This window comes from Sabethes cyaneus, chromosome 2 (genome assembly GCF_943734655.1).
Source record: "Sabethes cyaneus chromosome 2, idSabCyanKW18_F2, whole genome shotgun sequence".
NCBI lineage: Eukaryota > Metazoa > Arthropoda > Insecta > Diptera > Culicidae > Sabethes > Sabethes cyaneus.
Window position 1 is genome coordinate 215,999,662 of NC_071354.1, and position 17,689 is coordinate 216,017,350.

Genomic DNA, 17,689 nt, shown 5'->3' on the forward strand with positions numbered 1-17,689 from the left:
ATCAAACTGATTAAATCTACGATGGATGATACACAGTGCTGTGTTCGGATTTCGGGTAGATTGTCAAGTTCATTCGAATCACACAGAGGGCTTCGTCAAGGTGATGGTCTTTCATGCCTGCTGTTCAACATAGCGCTACAAGGTGTTATGAACCGAGCGGATATCAACACGCGGGGCACGATATTCAACAAATCTAGTCAATTCGTCTGCTTTGCCGATGACATGGATATTATCGGCAGAACATCTGTGGCGGTGGCTGAACCAGGGCTTCGACCTCACACACCAGTCACACCAACGCGCATTCAAGTTCACACCGTCCGTTTAGAGGTGGAATACGAACGCTATGCATAACACAACTGGCAGTTTGCTCAGTCAAACGCCGATCGCACGCAACAGAACGAACGCGCTCTCAAATTTTTTGACATTTTTGTTTCGATCAAGTTGCCTTTACCGTTTGGAGCAGCGAATGACTGCAAAACAGTCAAATGACTGGCAATCACCACGCTAACAAAAAGCAACCGCACAATCGTATGATTCAATACTACAAAAAAACAACCACTACATGTGCATGGAAGAAGTCGGTCGGATTCCGTCCAATACGAACGAATATTTTGCTTGCGTCGGACCACCGTCCGGGTGACAAACTATTACTGTGAGCAGCCGATTTGGAGACAAAAAGAGAAACGAAAAAATACGTCACCGTATGCTTCCAGTCAGTTTGCAGTTTATATTCTCAAAGCGCAAAGCAAAACGGGAGATCGACTGTTTGCTTTTGCTGAGATGCCGCATGAATTGTAAGACGGCAGCAGCGCAAGCGGGAGATTGACTGGATTCAAAAAACAGTCAAATGATCGTTCAAAAAGCGGAGTTTGAATGCGGAAAGTTCGCATTCACGGCAGTCACATTCAACTTGCGATCCCTTTTCAAGCCCTGGGCTGAACAGTACACCAGACTAAAGCGCGAAGCAGAAAAGATTGGGTTAAAGGTAAATACGTCTAAAACAAAATACATGCTGGCCAGCGGAACCGAGGCCGAACGACACCGCTTGGGCAGTAGTATATTGACCGACGGCGATGAGTTTGAGGTAGTCGATGAATTTGTCTACCTTGGCTCACTGGTAACGGCGGACTATGATACCAGCCGGGAGATTCGGAGGCGTATTATCAGCGGAAGTCGTGCTTACCATGGGCTGCACAAGCAATTGCGGTCAGGCAGACTAAGTCCCCGTACAAAGTGCACCCTGTATAAAACGCTTATTAGACCGGTTGTTCCCTACGGGCATGAAACATGGATAATGCTCGAGGACCTGCGAAAGCTCGGAGTTGTCGAACGACGAGTGCTAAGAACGATCTTCGGCGGTGTACAGGAGAACGGAGTATGGAGGCGGAGGATGAACTCGCACAGCTTTATGGCGAACCCAGTATCTAGAAGGTGGCTAAAGCTGGACGGATACGATGGGCAGGACATGTTGCAAGAATGCCGGACAACTACCCTGCAAAGATGATGTTCGCCTCAAATCCGGTAGGAACAAGACAACCAGGAGCGCAGCGAGCAAGACGGTTAGACCAGGTGGAGCGAGATCTGGCGGAAAGTACTCGGTGTCCGAGGAATTGGAGAGCGGTAGCCCTCAACCGAGTTACATGGAGAAACTTTGTTCAACAGGCTTTGTCTTACGACGGCAAGCCACATAAGTAAGTAAGTATGCGCAGCCCGGATAGAAATGCATAACGAATATTAATGTAAAAACATTACGGTTACTATGAATTTTACTGTTTACAACACTTTATGCTGTACTTTACTGTACCGTTCTTGGAAATTTTTTATATAATTCGGCAACAATGCAAATTGTTTCGAAGCAAATGGCCGCCGGAAATCATCTCTATCTAAGGACCAATCCTTGGCAGGTTGAGTTATTTGCAGACACAAAATGTGTCTCTTCCTCCGTCTACTGTAGAAACCACCGATCGAGAAGTTTAATCTAATTCGTTTTACTGACGGGACGACGACACTATGCAGGCGCTTGCGACTTACGCTGTTCGTCTGTCAGTCCCGAACACCCGCGTTGAGAATCGCGGCTGACGCGCTGACAGCATAGATACCATTTTCACAGATTTTTTCACACGCATGAATTCGGGACCCTATCATTTTTTGCGCAATATTTAATTTTTCTAGTATATTTTTTCTGTAATATACGTAGTCTATGAAGTACTTTAATTATCAGACACCTTGGTAGAACCAGGACTCATAGGAACTGACAAAATTGGTGGGTCCCAAATTTATGCGTGTGAAAAAATCTGTGAAAATGGTATCTATGCTGTCAGCGTGTCAGCCGCAATTCTCAACGCGGGTGTTCGGGGAAAGGCCCCGTTTCTATGGAATAGACCAACCTCGTTGTTTTTATGTCTTGACTTTGAATGAGGTCAGGCATATAATTAGGGTTTTAACGGTAGATTTTACAATTAACGGAAGGAACGATAGAAGACAGTAATGAAACAAAGAGTCGATAGGATATCCTAGATTAGTTAGATATCTAACAGATTGAGACCAGGCGTGAAGTGGAAAGAGCGTAATTTGTTTATGTAGGTGTACTGATCTTTAGTACTTTCCTAATATGTTGCTATATCTATTTCGGTAAATGGCAGCTGGTCTCCAGTTCCGCGGGCACCCAGTGCTCGCCAGATCTCGCTTCACCTGGTCTTGCCACCTCGCTCGCTGTATCCCGTCCTGTTCCTACCGGATTCGATGCGAAAACCATTTTTGCAGGATAGTTTCTGAATACTGGGTATGCCGTAAAGACGCGCGAGTTTGTGGTTCATTCTTCGCCTCCATACACCTTTCTCTTGCACGCCACCAACGATAGTTTTTAGCACCCACCGTTTGAAAACTCCGAGTGCTCGTAGGTTCGCTTCTAGGAATGTCCACGTTTCGTGCCCGTAGAGGACAACCGGTCTAATTAGCGTTTTGTACAGTGTGCACTTTGTACGGGGGCTCAAATTGTTCGACCGCAAGTGTTTGTGGAGTCCGTCGTTGGCTCGACTTCTGCTGATAATACGCCGCTGATAAGATCCGGTTTTTCTTCATTCCTAAAGTTGAAAAACGTGACAGCATAAGTTCCAAACCAAACAGAACAACCAGTCTTACACCTGTGACTTTACAGATGATGGAAAAAATCATTGATTTTTATATCAAACTGTCATACTTGTACAGAAGACACAGAAGTGAGGGGCCTGCCAGCTGAGCAGTGGAACCAGAACTTTTTGGCTGAATAAGTTTGCATTCTACAAGGCCTTTCAAGAGACATAGCAAGTTTCAACTTAGCTTATCTTATTGGTTCAGGTTTACCGGCTTCGCAGAGCAAAACAATGAAATCAGGGATCTCCATTACCGACTACCAGCCACCATAACTTTCACCGTTCCACAGCAAAAGTTCTCGACCCGGATGGTTATTAGTCAAACTGCGTCGCAAGAGCCTCAGGATCTGCCTCTATCTTGTTAGATTCCAATCAAGTGCGTCTCTGCAGAGCTCGTTCGGTCCTCTCCTTAAAGTGTGTTCCCGAATTTCTGTTGCCCGTTGATGACATCGACGGAGTTTCTCGTTGAACATCCAGCTGTCAGGCCACCAGGCTTAACCCTCTAGTTCCCAACCCTGCCAATTGGCGGGCTTCAGCAAAATCGTTGTAAATCTACTATGCTTATTCGTTTTATGTTGAGATCCACCCATACCTTCTCATTATAGTCTAATCTAACTATTCGAGTGGTTTGTTAGTTTTATTACGTTGATTTGAAACAGATATTTCGCGCGGAACTTGAAAAATGCCAGAAAACTGAGAAAAAAATTATTTTGCTCTGCAGAGTGAAATTCAAATTGTTGTAAATTGCTTATTTCTTGGAATAAATAAACAAAAAAATTATTGGTGAGTAGCTGATAAATTGTACTTCATGGTAAAAAAGGAAATTTGCGATAAAAAGTTTAGGAACTGGCCGAGTTTTATCAAGAAACTGACCCCGCCAATTGGCGGGGTTGGGCATTAACGTCAACTTTTTTTTTGGTAACTTGACAACGTGTTGTTTTCGTTGTATTTATTGATTTTTTTCGAGTTTAAGGTACAAATTATTGTTATAGGCCTTGTTAACTTCTTTTATATGCCTTGAAAAATACACAAGCATGCAGTGGCATCAATATGGAAGGGGAATTTACAGGACTTATCACCTAATTTTCAGTGCGCCTTTTTGACGAGCTGCAATATAACGCTTTATAGCTATAGTACAAAACATTTTTGCATTTTATGGTATTTGAAAACCATAACCCTATAACCAAGAAACAGATTCATTGAAACCCGGCGAATTTTACTGCTTAACGACAAAATCTTGATAAGCAAGACAATATTATTCAAAATGGGATCTATCATAGACCATTTTGACCGCAAATTTTAATCTATACCGCTTAATCAGTTTGTGTTAATGAACAAGTTGAATGAATTACCAGTCGATAAAAGATTATAGTGAACAAAAGTGTACTACAAAAATGAAAAACCCAATTTATCAAACAAATCACATAAATGAGGATTTAAGTTTCATGTTCTATCAGACTCTAAAGGTTTTTCAAAGGTTATAGTTTCAAAGCATATTATGGTGTAGGCAATACTGACTTGGGAGCAACTACTAATGTTGTTGTTCGCCTTTCTAAAATTTTACCGGATTTTAAAAATCATATTTTTCGATTATTATTATACGACATTACCATTGATTTTATATCTCAACTCGAGAGGAACGAGAGGAATATACGAATGGGTACTATTCGGAGTAATATAATCCCCAAAAGCAAACTGCTTACTGATAAGGACATCAATAAGCAAGATCGTGGTGATTCTGCTGAATTCATTGCCAAATTTCAAAATACAACTGTTTCTGTGTCTGTTTCAAAAGATTCGCTTCCCACGGGCAATGACTATGGACGACGATGAACTGGAAGTGGTTGATGAGTTCATATATTTGGGATCTCTGGTCACCGCCGACAATATTACGGGTAAGGAGATTCAATGATGCATTCAAGCTGGAAGTCAAGTCTAGTTTTTCTCCGCAAGACGCTTCGATTAATCCCTCTAGGGTCTACTTCATTTTTAGCATTGCAAAATTCACTAAAATGGCCGTAACTTTTTTATCTTTCAATATTTTTTCACCAAATTTGGAAATTTTTCCAGAAATATTTTCTATTTTCATAATATCTATAGATAATAGCCATATGTTATATGGTCCCGGAGTTATTCCGGAGTTCCTTGGGCGACCGTGACATGGCTTTTTTAGATAAAGTTGCCAAATATTTAAAACTTGTTTGAAATCTGTTGATTTTTGTAAACATATCATCGACTGTAGACATATCAGTTACTTTGCCGCAGTTATGAGGTGCGCGCCATCCGAATCCGGGGGGGCATTATAAATCCGGAACCGGTTCTCATATAGGGACATTTCAACATCAGTAAATTATGTCGTGTCGCATATCAAAAAACATCAGCACTCGACAAAATAGCGATTGGCGATAATCTCATGTCTCACAGAGGCCGTATGACCGGTTCCGGGCCCGGGGAGAGTTTCTTTTCTGATTCAAGCACGGAACGGATTTTCGAAGGAACTTGTCCGGGACCTGGAATCGGCCAGATGGTCAAAAATTTCAGTTGAAGCTCATTATAACTAGTTTCATAAATACTAGCACTGTTATAGATGTTCTAAAATCGATGTCCCGAATTAAATCGAAAAATTTGATTTTGCAACTTTTTTGCGCCCAGGTGCCCAACCCCGCCAATTGGCGGGTTACGAATTTTTATAAATAATCAAACTATTCCTGAACTTAGTAACTAGAGAATATTTTTTCCATTATTCTGGCCACGAAATGAGCATTTTAAAAATTTTTCAAGCAAATCAAAAATTTGGGCACTAGAGGGTTAAAGGATATACCGCAGGTAACGGTCAATGAATACCAGAAGTTTTAGCATTGTCTCGCTCGCACCTATTTTCAAATGTGTACAGTACACACTGCTGTCTGGGATCTCTAAGAATCATCTAACTTATTCTGCATATACCGCAGTCTCTCCCAGTTGAGGTAACAAACATACGACGACAGGCTTGTTATATCAGTGTTAGAACTCGAAGCCAACCGGGAGGAGCAAGACACTGTCGCCAGAAAGTCATTAGTCAAACAAATCGAAAGCTTTTAGCTTAAACCTAGAAGCAATTTTCACTCGTTGATCTTTCCGCGAAACAACTGAAATACAAACTTTTTAGTCCCGTTATCTGCTCGTTCTTCGGAGGTACCTAAATAAAGCCGTTTCGAGGCATTAAGATGAAAGATGCTTTACCAAATTAGTCCCGTAAAATTTCACATTACTCAGTCAAACCCTCTTCCCTCCGCGTGGTCGAGTAGAGTTGTAGAAAATTTTACAGCTAGATAGAAGATGAAACGTACTGTAAAGCCGTTTTTGGATATGTACCTCGATACAACAAAGAGGTCAAAGTTCCCGAAAAAACCCTTGCTTGGTGAGGAGCAATCTGTAGCTAAAAGCAAGGCAAAGCCTTGATGATACCTTTTCGGAACTAGAGCTTCTGTTTTTGTTCGACAGGCTTCGCAGTCAGCTGTTAAAGTACAGAACAATTGCAGGGCTAGTGCTACTAGTCGCTTAAACAGCCTCTCAGTCGAGATTCGAAGACGCGAATGCTGGCAAGTCAGACCAGCGTAGTACCTCGAGGCAAGCTGAAAGGGCAGTAATCTGCATATCGGGACTTCAATGTAACGCTTTCGTAACTTCTGAAATCATAAACTAGGAAGGAATGGAGGATTTGACCAAACAGTAGTACAACGCCAATGACTTCACTGTTGTTCTCAAGGAGTGGATTTCAGAAGTAGGTTAAACACTCCGGAGCTAGAAAAATTTATCGATTGTAAAGGTCGAACTGAAGAAAAAAGAGTACAAGGGACAAGGAGTTTAGGTAAAAAGGCAGTTTGGCTGCCAAACAAGTAGGAAAACAGCTGGCGCAAAGCACGATAGGTCTTTTGTGGGAAATAAATTGTAACACAAAACGACACAATTGATCGAAAAGAGGAGATTATCACGCACTTTAGCGGGACATTTCACAATCAGAACAGCAGCTTAGTGTTAGAACGTCAGTTTTACGTCTACGTAAAAAATAATATCCTCCACCTAGTGGAGCAGATAGACTGTTCCTTTTTTCTAAAAGAAACAAAATCGCAGAAAAGTTAGTTCATTCACTATTTTGCGGCAACGCTTGATAATATACCATCCTGCCTTGTGCTACTTATACCTGTAACGTGGTCAAAAAACCGCATTCTGCGCTTGTCGGTTTTTTGACAGTAGAACCGAAAACAAACATCTTTCCACGACTTTCATTCACTCTCCGACTCTCGCAAATTGAGAGTAAGTACACACATATTCGAATAAAATCTTATCCAACCGAAGATATTTCTCACAAATGCAACTATAAACGTGCGAAACACTCTGGATGTGGACACAACCACTAATTTTAGAACGGTCCCAAGCAGACTGCAACAACGGCGACAAAATATGAGCCAGCTTTCGATTATGGTTTCTTTGCTCATCTGTAGGACTATTTTAACATTGTATGCGCGTTTCTATGCAAGCAACATGAACATGCACTGGCGGGGGAGGTATTTTCATGAATGATGTATCCATTTTTGGAATAAAATTCAAGTCCACCTTTCCAAAGCCGAAACTACTCACGAATGTACCTTACACCGTATAATGATAAAGTAAAAGTGATGTACTCACCCTTATTTGTTGCATACAATGAACTATTCCTCCAAACGAATTCCGAAGCGAGACAAATTTGGCTTAATTAACCAGCCTTTACCTTATTCACTGATAACTTTCTTGAATCCCTTTGGGCACTTGATTAGCTGTAGTTTAGCTAGTTTAATTGCGTTCGCTTTTTGCACACGAGCGAAAGTATGGAATTACACAACCACTAGAAGAAGCACATTGAAATATCAAAACAACTATTTTCGAGAGCCCTGTTTTTCCGCGGATAAATTCAACGCTATGCACGCACTCTAGTCGAGATCTTCCTTCCATACAATCTCACATACAGTGCCGGTCTCGGTCGTACTCGTACATCAGCCTAGGAGTGGGTGGCAAAGGCAGTGGGTGGTTCAATGGAAGGAGAAAGTAAGAGGGCACTGTTGGATGTACTAATTGAAAGTTTCCATCACTCGCTTTCGATGCAAATGCTACGCATTACACAATATCACACTGTCCTCAAGGTGCACACCGTTAATAACCATGTTATGAGGAAAACACCATTGAAAAATTCCAGTCCTGTGTAAGGTTTCGTTGTCGGAGTGAGTGGAGCTCTAAAATAATGCGTCTGCTGCTCAGTGATATGTACAACTACCACACAGATGCTGGTTAGTGAGCAGAAAAAGATGCTGCGATTACAGCTGCTATATGTTTGTGCTCCACAAAAGCACCGGTTTTCCCAGTAGGGGAGTGAGACTGCAGGACAACTAAACTGCACAACCGTTCAACGGAGATGATGAACAGAAACTGATCAATCGGAACGGAGTATGGAGCAGTCATTTTACGCTGCAAAGGAGAGGTTGCGAATAGTGTTGCCATGCAATCGTAAATTAGACAAAAATACTGTCAATTTAAATTTGATTGTTCATTATTGAATTAGAACCTTTAAAACCAACGATAAAACGGAAAGATCAGTTCGACCTGAGTCAAATATAATTGTAATTCTTATAACAGTTGTAAATTATTCCGAAAGTTGAACTACACTACTTTGAAGTAGGAAAGTATATTTTAAAATTATACACATCATTTACAATTAAAATTTTCTTTACGCAAGTCAGAATTAACTTAGCAATTTTTAAATGTATAAAACACATGTAAAGCGGAAAGTCAATGTCTACATTTTTTACTTCAAGTGCCTTTCTCTATCTGTGCGCTTGACGTGTTTAATAATTCAAACTGAAATTCCCTCAATCACTTAGCGACAACATTCAGAGAAAAAAACCTACTTATTTCCCACAAATAGCATATGACAATTTTTCTCACGGTCACATTACTTGAAATGCTTGAAATAAAACGAAAAAGCAGAGGAATGTTCTCAAAATGCTGGATCCCATTTAGAACCACCCACCGGCTGCCATAAAATGCTGAAAGTCGCAGACGAACCGGCATGGGCGATATGGTGAATGCCACCTACCAGGAGATTGGAAAATCGCCTAATCGAACGCGTGCTGATAACAAATGTTTCGAACAACAAACAATCTGCTGATACCAGAACAGTTACACTTAGCTGCAGCAGTGAATACCGATAGAGTAAGAAATTTGATTGATACTCATTTAATCGTTCACAAAGGCATCAAATAATTTCACGCAAATTTTGGTTGCACTCGACAATCTACCAGTTGCTTAGTGGTGGATATCTACTACACCTCGAATCCACAGAGTATATAGCACTCTTCACGAAATAATATCGACACTTCTTCCTGGATGAGAACAAGCGAACACTAAAATAATACGCGTATAATTAGAATTGCCACTTCGATTCACGATAAAACGCGGACGTAATCTTTCCACTATAAGCTGATGTTTTTGGCAGGACCAGTAGTCGACTCGACGCTGCTGGCTGGCTGTCGGAGTGTGCGTGCGCGGTGCGCCTTTGAGCTGGCGAAAAATGCAAAAACTGTCAAGCAGGGGGCTAACCGATGGCGCACCATTACATTGAGGATTGAGCGTTTTCTCTACACTGTGAGGAACTTCAAATGGAAAATATCTCGACAAGTATCCTGATTAACCAGTCGTGAACTTTATAAGACGAAAAATTTATTCAAAACAATTATTCATTATTAACACAAGGCATAACACTTATCGTTCTTACAAACATAAAAAAGTGTTATGCCTTGTGTTAATAGTGTCGTCAGCTCTTACGTTAGTGCAAAAAGTGAAGTTAAAAGCTTACAATTATTCATGTCGATAAAAAACTCTAAGGCAAAATGAAAACAATCTATCCAATTGTTAGACAGTTTTTGTTGGCTGCTAGCTCGCTATTAGCTTAGCGAGTCGCTAAGTGATGACACTGATATAGCTTATTATGCATGCTTTTTAAATCGTTCTTGAGCGAGTATCGAAATGGAAGGCTCGGTTTTCAGTAAAGGTAACCAACTCCTAGGCTACGCAGATGGTTTTACAGCCAGAAGTTTTGCAAGCGGAGGCTAGAAGGATTGGGCTAAAAAGACCAAATACATGCGCCAAAGACCAAATACATGAATGGTAGAGCCTCAAAGAAGACGAAAATGCGTCTTTCGCGAACGGTAATCGTTAACGGCGATGAACCAGAAGTGGTGGATGAGTTGGTGTATTTGGGATCGCTGGTGGCCACGGTAGACCTTCGGACGATGGAACTGTGGTGATAATAAATATATAACGAAACTTTTGAAGTGGCCAACGAATTTATCATGCTACTTTAGTGACATGTGCCAACGATGTTAGTCGTTAAGTAAAAAGGCAGATAGCGACTGCCAATAGGGTCTACTGCGGAATACGTAGTGGGTCGTAACCTGCAACTCCGAACGAAATTTGTGCTCTATAAGGTACTAAATCGATAAGGAAAAAGGAAAAACCAGGAACAGAATTATAAGGAACAAATAAATAAATAAATAAATAAATAAATATATACAGTCGATATTTGTATAACGCGGGTAATTGGGACCGCGTTATAAGAAGCGCGTTATACAAGTACACGTAGCATATGGAAATTGAGTTAATTGGGGCTATACCTGAATTTTACGAAATTTTGAATCAACACGACCATGGTTCCTTTGGGAAAGATGTCAAGTATATATTTTTCCATCTTACAGATGCTTGGTGAGACAGAAAAAATCGCCCCTTGGTCTTCCAGAGCTTCCGGAACATCCGGTAAATTTTCATTTCTGTGAAGTCTTCTCATAGCTTCCAAATTCTTTTTAAAGTCCCTATGGCTTATTATTTGGCGTAAAATAAGTAAAGTGAACAATCCGTGCTATTACGAAGCCAACATACGATTCTCCGACAAATACGGAACATCCGTAAAAGTGGTCAACGAGCGAAAATTGTTCTCTGAGTTCGGAATTATGTTCATTCAACCTCGAATTGAACAATGTGAAATAGGAATATAAATTCAGCGGTTTATGACTCAACCTGGCCATTATGAAATGCATCAAAAGATCCGATATTAAATGATTAAATTTGATGATCAAGGGCATCGAACTGCTTATCGCGTTGACGAAGCAACAAAGTTTTCGTAGCCTGTTCGCTCTTACAAGAAGCCCCATTCTGAATTGTCCAGGACAAAAGCAATAACACTTCTCTCTCACTTTTTCTCAGGCAAAAACCATAAAAATATTAGATACCGTCAACGCGGATTTCGGAATGGCCATGGCTAACTACGATGGTTAGATTTCTGTTAAAATTCTCCCAGAAGAGCACAATACCTAGTGAAGAGCTTATACAAAGGTTAATATATTTGCCATTAGATTTATAAGTATAGTAAATGTTACCTGTATGTCAGTAATGTATGTCAGTTTCTACCACATCTATCAAATTACACTAGCAAAATTGGTAATTTCAACAAACTTGCGATATAACCACAGAGAACAGACATCCATTCAGGAACAAATTTTTCGGGAATTCTTGGATAAAATTTCAAATTAAAATCACCTAATATGCTAGCGTCACCACCACTATAGTTTCCCAACTAAATGATTCTTTTGATTTGCACACTGACAACCTTTGGCTCCTCTGGCGCTAGTATATATGGACTGTAACCGTTATGCTAGCGCCAGAAGCTAGCTGTTGTGAGTTTAGTGTAGAATTTTATGCGTCTTTAGCGACATCATCACTATAGTTTCCCAACTAATTTGACATAAGTTTTATCCAAGTGGGGACCTTTCGCTTGGATGTCTGTTCTCTGTGATATAACCTCGTTTATTTGCCAGCGAACATTTGCAGTATTCGCATCATTTCTGTTTCTAAATCCGAAATGGTTTATATCAAACCTTTTTCAAATTGTAACGCGGACTTCAACATGAATTTTCACTTATTGTCCACTTTGACGGCAAAGCCTAATTTTCCAGGGAACGTTTTGGCGGCCACGTCGAGTCGTGAGCGGCCTATTTAGTTGAGGATTGCTGATATTCCATTTCATTTTGATCTGTTACAAATTAAAAACCTTTTTCATTTCCAGTTACCAATTTCAGGTAAGCTTTGGATTTTCTCCCGGTAAACCATCCAATGGTCAAATTGAATCACAAATAGTCGAAATATACTTCTAGTGTAGTCAAATTACACTTAAAATATTGACGATATGTTCTGAATTTTCCGGAGGACCTTATGGCTTTCTAAGGTCGTTTATTTATTACTTTTTTTTTAATTCGTATCAATTACCCGACTTTAGTCACTTCAAAAATATTTCACCAATTTTAACCAACTTTACCAATACGAGAATTTCAACGGATATTCCGGACCCACCAGCAGGCCAACCCGTAACTTTGTGGTTTCCGTATATCACTTAGAGAGTCAACTGTTATGTGCCCTACAACTTCTTAAAAGACACCACGGTCGTATCTGTTCAAAATCGCTCAAAATTCGAGTTTAGCCCCAATTAACTCAATATCCATATGCTACGTGTATTTGTTATACGCGGAAAACCGCGTTATAGAAATATCATGGAACCCGCGCTATAGAAATCCGCGTTCTACAAATCCGCGTTATACAAATCTCTACTGTATATATATATATATATATATATATATATATATATATATATATATATATATATATATATATATATATATATATATATATATATATATATATATATATATATATATCTGATCTGATAAAAGAAAAATTTATTACATATGTGGTCCTATTCAGATACTCCAAAATAACAATCATGAACACTCTAGTACGCTGCTTCTCAAATCCATACAGCGTAGTACCGTGGACCCCCGTTCGTTTGACCATTTTTAATCTGAACACTTTTTAATCTGAACCCCGCTGGTTTGCACGACGTGCAAATTAAAAATGGTTCAAATGTCATTCTCAATATAACATCATTTGTTTATGCAGACAATGCACATAAACACGATTTGTTTGTACTGACCTAGCATGTTTAATCGGTTTCACATTTCGTTTTCCTAACGATTAAGATAGAAATTCGATCAGAAAATGCAATATTCGCACTTGCAACTGCCGACTAAAACAAACCACCAAAACAATAACAAAGAGCAGGGCGGCCAGTTCACAGCGGTTTCAACATATTTCGGGTTACCAGTTGTTCAAATTAAAAAGTAACCCCGTTAGTTTGCATGAGGAATCGTTCAAACGAACGGGGGTCCACTGTACAGGTGCATGAAGAATTCATATAGATTGATATGTTGAAAAAAAGAAGACATCGAAGCAAAGCAACAGATCGTTATACAAGTATCTTGAGGCTGGCTCAGCATCACTTTCATTATTAATACCAATACCACTACACCATCAGCACCACTAAAATCATAATCATCAACATGTTCGCCATTATCAGCATTATAATCCTCATTATCTTCACCATCATCATCACAACCATTATCATAACAACCACCATGCATATCACCATCAATCACAATTCTATACCATTATCATCATCAATACTGTCACTGATCCCAAAGATAAAAATGCAAGCATTCACCCACCTTAATAATCATTCATAACAATTACCTACCAAATACTCAAAACTTATAAATATCCAATTCAAGCATTAAAATAAATTTGAATACAAACTAACTAAGTCAAGCATTTAAATATTGAAATGCCTAAAAGTTAAACTGTATAAATGTGCAAATCACTAAATAATTGGAAACTCAGAACCTTAAAGTTTCACAGTTATAACACTTAAACATTTAAGCACTTTATTACGTGCTATTAATAAGAACTTTGTGGATCAAAAGATGGCCCAACCACGACGACATTCCCCTATACATTATATTCATCATATTAATTGTACCAGGTTGCCAACATCAAGATAGCATTGGGGAGGGGAGGGAGTATCAGGGTACCGAATGAATCAAAGACTGGATGAGGGATGTGGTAACCAGCCCAAGTCATGTAAGGTCGGAGAGGATTTTGACGCGCCCTTCTAGCACACAAATCATCACGCAAGATAAGTTTGCACGGCGAAGTTATATATCTAGAAACCGGAAGTCTATGCTGGAAGGAGTGTCTCATATTCCCGTGGAATCATATAAGCGACATTGCTTATAGATCCACCCAACCCCTTTTGGTCCTTCACGAATAGCATTGACATGAAAGTTGCTAGGTGGATAAATTCAATTCTGCAGTACTTGCATACAATGGGAAACCCTTGAGGTGATGGTGGCTAACCCCATACATACATACATATAAGGTACTAATTCTATCGGTGGTACTCTAGGCTACTAGCGTTGTTGAGCATAAGATCTTGCGATCAATTCTGAGTGGCATATTAGGAAAAGGAGTGTAGCACAGACGCAAGAATCACGAAATATACCAACTATACAAAGATGTGGGAGATTTGGGAGATGCCTCCCAGATGGCTTCGAGGTACGACACTAGCCGTCATATGTTCGAATCTCAGCTGGAAAAGGCTGCTAGAGTTAATAAAGTCATAGAACTAGCCCCGCAATTGTCCTGCTGGTTGCGAAGTGTGTAGAACAAAAACAGAAGGTCAAGTTTCAAAAACGGAATTTAGCATCTAGGCTTTGCTTTGCTTTACGAAAATGTGGATATTGTTTTCCTTTGCTCTAATTTCAGGTTTCTGTAGTGAATAGCAATGACATGGTTGAATGTAAGCAAATGTTTATGATCAAATCAAGAGTAATCATAGCTAGCTTAGTTATGAACTTAAATATAAAACAATAATGTCACTTTCAAAATATTAGCACTGCCCAAACTTTGAGTCGATATTGTTTCTGGCAGCCATGTATATAATCCTATTGAGTGGGACAACGTTTCCCGTAAGGTCGAGGAACGCGAGAGTAACGAGCGAAGTCATTCTGTGTGCTATTTTCGAGAACCAAGGATGTGTTTTGGATTCGGATACGACAGTTTCGTATTCTACTTAGACGCTACAAACACTTCAGCACGTACGCTATTGATGAGGATGCTATAACAGCGGGCGTTAGAGGCGATTGGAGAATGGCTGGAACTGGAAGCGGATTCTAAATTCGGCACTGATTCGATAATCGAACTTCTGCCGAAAAAGTATATAAGTAAGGCCACCTACAGAGTGCACGCGACTGCAAGCTATGAACAAGACGGTGCCATTGAGCTGAAGTGTGCCATCTGCGAAGAAAAATATTGTGCCAACAGCCATGGCTGCCCCGACCGATCTGATTTCAAAAGAATTCGACAATAAGCATCAGCAAACAACCAGCCCGGTCGCAGGCGCACTGACCGCCGTCCTCCAGTTATCACAGATACCGGGTATCCTGCTCTTCCTAAACTAGTCCCCGCTCCCTCTCAAGAACCAATGTATCGCCGTAACGCACTCAACCATTCATCAAACGGCCTTCAACTCCCGTTTAGTCCAGTATCGCCTCTGCCCTTCTAGGTCTAGGCTCTACTTCTGTGCCTGAACTGTCGCATGCCGGTGTTGCCTCCGGTGCCACTCTCATGGCGGAAGAGCTTTGCCATCAAACGCTCGCCTTAGCTTAGACTTTAGCTGAACAACTCCAAGCTATCGTCAGCAGATATGAACCGTAACCCCCTCTCCATAGTTAATTGGAACGCTTGCTCTCTGAAAAGCAAACATGTTGAGCGGCTCGCTTTCCTTAACGTGAAGGAGGTCTACATCGCATCTCCAGATCGAGAGTTCACTTTATTTTGGACATCTTTACAACGAACATGACCATCTCCGCAGCACCAGAGGTTTTCGAAAAACTATCTTCCGACCACTACCCTATGGTATTGAAACTTGCTACCTCGATATGCGAATCGATTCCGAACAGCCTTTTGATGCATCGGAGCTGATTGACCAGGTGCTGGAATCCCAGTGGAATGACCAGGCGCTAGAGTTAACGAGAGTTAAGAAACAAGCAATTCCAACAGAAACAACAATTCCAACAAATTACACCTTATTAAAAACCATTCTGGTCCATAGCCAAGGTCCTCAAGAAGAGGCTAAAACCTATCCTTCTCCATAATCTCATAATCTGGAACAGAATATCACTCACAGCCCAAACGAGTACTTTGTTGCTGAGGCAGTCGCCGAGGTTAATCGATAATAGACAGCTTGGTATTCGAGGAAGAAAAAATCGCCGCTGACGAACCGATGGGTCCTGTCAAGAGATCTAAAAACATGAAGGCCCCCGGCTTCGTTAGCACATTCAACATCGAGATCGAGGACTTGAGTAACGGCTAATTTGTTTTTGTAGTAAATCCGTTCAGCAGCTGCTTGGAGTTTGGCTACTTGCCTTCAATGTGGACATTATCTGAAACCGGGGAAAGATCCTGCTGTTTCTATGAGCAATCGAGCCATCAGTTCGCTCTCTGCCCTCTGATGAGAATGGTATCTTCCTGGAAGAACAGTTCGCGTTCCGACAGCGTTGGTGCTCTTGGATATCGAAAATATGTCTCACGGTGGCCTAATGTTCAATCTGCATCGATACAATTTTTCGATGTATCTTATCAAGATCATCAGAAGCTATCAGTCTGGCAGCATATTCGCAAACATTTAACATCAGATTGGTGATGCGGGTGTGCCTCCCGAAAGTTTTTGGGGTCCATTCTGTATAACATATATACATTTGACATCCCTCCTCTCCCAGAGGGTATGGATTGTCTCAGTTTGCGGCGGCTGGTAGCATTGTCCGCCGTTATCAGTGAGCCAAGGTAGACAAATTGGTCGACTACCTCAAACTCATCGCCTTCGATCATCATATTACTGCCCAAGCGGCGTCGGTCGTCTTCGGTTCCGTTGGCCAGCATGTACTTTGTCTTAGACCTCTAACTTATTTGTTTCTGCTACGCGCTTTAGTCTGGTGTACTGTTCAGCCACCGCCACAGATGTTCTGCCGATAATATCCATCATGTCATCCGAAAAGCAGACGAATTGGCTAGATTCATTGAAGATCGTGCCCCGCGTGTTGATATTGGCTCGGTTAATACCATCTTGTAGCACTATGTTGAACAGCAAGCATGAGAGACCATCACCTTGACGTGATTCGAATGAACTTGTCAATCCACCCGAAATTTGAACACAGTGCTGAGTACCATCCATCGTAGTTTGAATCACTTTGATGAGCTTTTTGAGAAAGCTCGTTCATAATTTTCTATATCTCTTTCCGAACGATGATATCATATGCGGCTTTGAAACCAACGAACAAATTGTGCGTGGAAACTCTGTATTCACGACCATATGCATTAAAAAGCTGGACTGAGCGAATTTTCATGCCACGCTACCAGTTGATTTGCATGCAACAGCCATGGCAAAAAGTTAAACAATTACGCTCGATGCTTTGTTCGTACTGCCAGCTTCACCCCGTAATGAAAAAGTTGGACATGGGGGAGCACTTCGTATCCACTGAAAAAATCCAATCTCGCAAAACATCGTTCCCCGCGAGATAGGCGAAAGCGTTGAACGGAAATCTGAT

General features: G+C 40.9%; 1 protein-coding gene across 3 annotated transcripts in view; it reads right to left on the reverse strand.

Moving 5' to 3' along the window:
* LOC128738731 (zinc transporter foi) overlaps nt 1-9,622 on the reverse strand; it is a 52,044-nt gene extending 42,422 nt beyond the window's left edge. The window contains exons 1-2 of one of the 3 annotated variants that reach the window (XM_053834069.1): nt 9,473-9,622; nt 7,800-7,995 (exon numbers count right to left, since the gene is read on the reverse strand). The gene's annotated coding sequence lies outside the window, so the exon portion shown is untranslated. Of the gene's footprint in view, nt 1-7,799; nt 7,996-9,240 lie in introns of all 3 variants that reach the window. The other 2 variants (XM_053834068.1, XM_053834067.1) reach the window with 2 other exon arrangements.
* Nucleotides 9,623-17,689: the final 8,067 nt, after the last annotated feature.